The sequence below is a fragment of the Panthera leo genome, chromosome F3 (genome assembly GCF_018350215.1).
Source record: "Panthera leo isolate Ple1 chromosome F3, P.leo_Ple1_pat1.1, whole genome shotgun sequence".
Classification (NCBI taxonomy): Eukaryota; Metazoa; Chordata; class Mammalia; order Carnivora; family Felidae; genus Panthera; species Panthera leo.
In genome coordinates, this window is record NC_056696.1 from 46,250,752 (window position 1) to 46,254,644 (window position 3,893).

The 3,893-nt window shown below is 31.4% G+C and overlaps 1 non-coding gene across 1 annotated transcript; it reads left to right on the forward strand.

Moving 5' to 3' along the window:
* The first annotated feature begins 3,299 nt into the window (after positions 1–3,299).
* On the forward strand, positions 3,300–3,384 carry TRNAQ-UUG. The gene has a single exon. It is a non-coding gene; the product is annotated as a tRNA-Gln (tRNA).
* The last annotated feature ends 509 nt before the right edge of the window (positions 3,385–3,893 follow it).

Consider the following 3,893-nt stretch of genomic DNA (forward strand, 5'->3'; position numbering starts at 1 on the left):
AAGAGTAAAGGAATTTATGTACCATCAAGCTATCATGTTGATAAAGTGAATTTTCCTCCCAGAGACATTTAAATGCCTTAGTAAAACAGTGCATAGAAGCAGCTTTTATATCGTCTAGTTTTTATCAAATTATGTTTTCTTATAACAGGTATCTGATTGGTGTATCCAATTGCAGGGTACCACGTATGTAAGAAATAATTAGGTTAAAAATTTTATAACAAAATTTCTTAATTCAATTATAAATTTTAACTGTTATGTAGGAATTTTGCATTTATTTACAATGTTTAATGTCAAAATTCCATCAATCTACTTATAAATTTTTGAATATGTCTCAATAATAAAATCCAATTTACTGTGAGACTTTGTAAACAAACACAAACAAATGTTCTCCTTGTTTGTCCTAACTGTAAGATATGATATTTGGACTGAACAGAACTTAATTAATATTAAACAAATAGATCAAAATTCATGAACGGCTGAATACAATTATCAAATGAACACTAATGATTGCTAAAAGCTTACATAGTGCCTTTCCCAAGAATATTTGTTTCCCATACTATTTGAATCTCCTGTGGTGTCTTTACAAGCCAAACTGAGAAAGTCACCAACTATGTGGCCTCTATGGGGCATTATGTACAAGTAAATTTATCTTTATATCACTTACTGTAACTTTCCCCAGTAAGAAAAAAAGAGCAGACTATGCAGCCAAAATAGTTCAAAGTAAAGGAGAAAAGTGATGATACAGTATGCATATTAGTATACAAGATTACAGTAACAATATTACTGAGGAAGTTATATACAAACCTAAAACATGTACAATTTCTTATCTAAATGATCAAGTAGCATGGATATAAATGTTACTAATGCTACCTGAAATTTTTCAGTGGTTCCTCACAATTATAAAGATGAAGTTAATATGACATAGAATGATCATCATTATACAGTCTTTTACAGTCTTTGGTTACCCATTGTTTTTTGTTTATTTCTGTTTTTTTTTTCTTTTTTATTCTTTTTTTTTAGAGAGAGGCACGCACAAGCAAGCAAGAAGGAGAGGAGAGGGAGAGGGAGAGAGCTAAGGAGAGGGTGAGGGACAGGGTGAGGGGGAGGGAGAGGAAGAGAGAGACTCTGAAGCAGGCTCCAAGCCCAGCACAAAACCCTATGTGGGACTCAATCCCATGACCTTGAGATCATGACCTGAGCCCAGATCAAGAGTAGGACTCTCAACCGACCGAGCCACCCTGGCACCCTACCTATTGTTTTTTAATAACCACCCAGTCCTCACTGTGCTCTCAAGAAACACTGAACTTCTTTCTCATAATTGAAGTGTGCATGCTCTTTCTCACACCCAAGCAATGTTGACACTCAGCCCAAACAGCTGAGGCAATATGGCACACTTACTGTCAGCTTTGATGTTGTGCTTTGCTCTAAACCCAGAGCGACTACATATGTGAAGAAAACTAAAAAAGCCATGTTGGATTCGTATGCCAGGTAAACCTCTGAGGACAGCAAATTCATCTTTCACATAGATTTTCTCCTGTTTGGTAAGAGCCCTAAATTACTCTTTACAAAATTGGGGACATGAGATTAGCTCAGTACTTGCAGCCAGTATTTCCACTTTTAGCAGTGAACAAAAGGAGAAAAGATTTTTAAATGTTATTAAATACATTGTAAGACCATAGTTCTTCAGAAGGCAAATGATTTAAAACTGCTAAACCGAGGGAAAAGGAAATAAAATCTCTTACCGAAAATGAACTCTCAATACAAATTTTAAAAAAAGAAATGGAATGCTAAAAATTCCAGCAAAATTCACAGTCAAAAATTTAATTTATTCCTGATAAAATTAACTTTTAAAGAATAATATTTAAAAGACTTGGTGTGAGTGGGAAAAAAGATGTTCAAAATTATAACGGAAAGTATAACTTAGATTTAAATGGAAAATAAATTATGAAATAAAAAAGGTGAAGTTGAATATTGATAGAGATTCAAATAAATAGAAACTTTACGCAGAAATTTTACGCAGAAATTTTAGAAGTGAAAAACAGTCATCGAAGGAAGATAAACACAGACCTGAAGAACAGAAAGTGATTTAATGAAAGATGATATTACACTATTTATAAATGCTTTGATATGAAAATAAAACTGCAAGAATGCGAGACACACAATATTATCAGGAGTGAAACTCTGGAAAGTAAAATTTTAAATTATGCTAGAGCAAAGATCTAGATTCAATAGTAGTGGTAATCTTGTAGTTCTTAAAATTATTGGTAGACGTTCATTTTCTGACTACTCTTTATAATTCATTTATATAAATATATTACCTTAAAGTTAATAAAAAGAAAAGAATAAAAGAAAAAAATCCTAGATAAGTTTTGTTAAGCAATTATTTTTTTATAGCTATTGTTAGCCATAGATCAAACATATTAAAAATATGCCAGGTTAGTTCTCCATAACTTCTGAATTCAAAACCTGGAAAAAAAGGGGTTGGGGAATTAAAAAACATAAAACACTAAAATACTAAATTTAAGAAGCTCAGAATTTATGTTAATGTCAAGGAAAAAAATGTGTTCAAGCAAAAAACAATAGGATCAGTGGATATCATATCATGATAATATGATAGCGTCAATTTTCCTCAAAAAATCACTATAAGAAACATAATCCCAATCAATGAAAGAGAAGAAGAAGGACAAGAGAAGAATCATTTGTTTTTACAAGATATAAAGACATATTAATAGTATGGTAATCAAGAGATTATAGCACTGATATTGGAAATTATAAAGAGAACATTAAATAAAAAAAGAACAGAAAGTAACTAATAAAATATGGAAACAATTTATGATAGCATGCATTAATCAAGAGAAACAATATTAATAAAAGCATCTAGAAAAATGAGACTTCTAATGAATACACAATGCAATAAAACATTCAAGTGAACAAAATTATAAAAAATCAAAATCTTCATTTTAAATATTTTCTAAGATAAATGGTAATATACTTATGATCCTGTACATAAGGAAGAATTTCTTAGAAAAGACAGAAAATCAAAAAGATATAGAGGGCAATTAATCAACAATTATGGCTATATTAGAATTTAAAATATTGTCACAAAAACGAAATTATAGAAAAAATAAGTGACCTAGAAAGCCTCCAAAAAATATTTCAATGTATATTATCAGAAAATATTACTTCCAAAGGTATATATTAAATATTTATGCATAAATAATAAAAAAAAAGACCAATGATACAATTGATAAAATCTTTGGGTTGGCAGAAATTCACAGAATACCTCAATAGTCAGGGGTGCCTGGGTGGCTCAGTTGGTTGAGCATCTGACTTTGGCTCAGGTCATGATCTCACGATTTCTGGGTTCGAGCCCCACCTCAGGCTCTGTATTGACAGCTCAGAGCCTACTTCAGATTCTGTGTCTCCCTCTCTCTCTGCCCCTCCCCTGCTCACGCTCTGTCTCTCTCTCAAAAACAAATAAACATTAAAAAAAAAAACAAAAACAAAAAGGAATACCTAAATAGTCAGCAAACAAACAGAAATATAATTAATCTCATTGACAAGAAAATGCAAATTAAAAGCACTATAGAATACCATTATACACCTATAAAGTTGATTTAAAATAAAAAGACTGACAATACTAATTTCCTATGAAGAAGGAAAATCAAGGGAACTCTAACACATGTGTGGCATATAAATAGCAAATTTTTATAGTACGTTTGGATTACATTTGTCTATATGTGGTAAAGTTGAGAATTCATGAGCCTAAAATTCAATTTCCAGGTATCTACCCTAGAATTACTCTTATGCAAAGACCTTAGTACCAGAATGTTCAGACAAGCAACCTTTAGGGAAAAAAGGAAGCAATTTGAAGATGTCTTCCATTGTTTCAT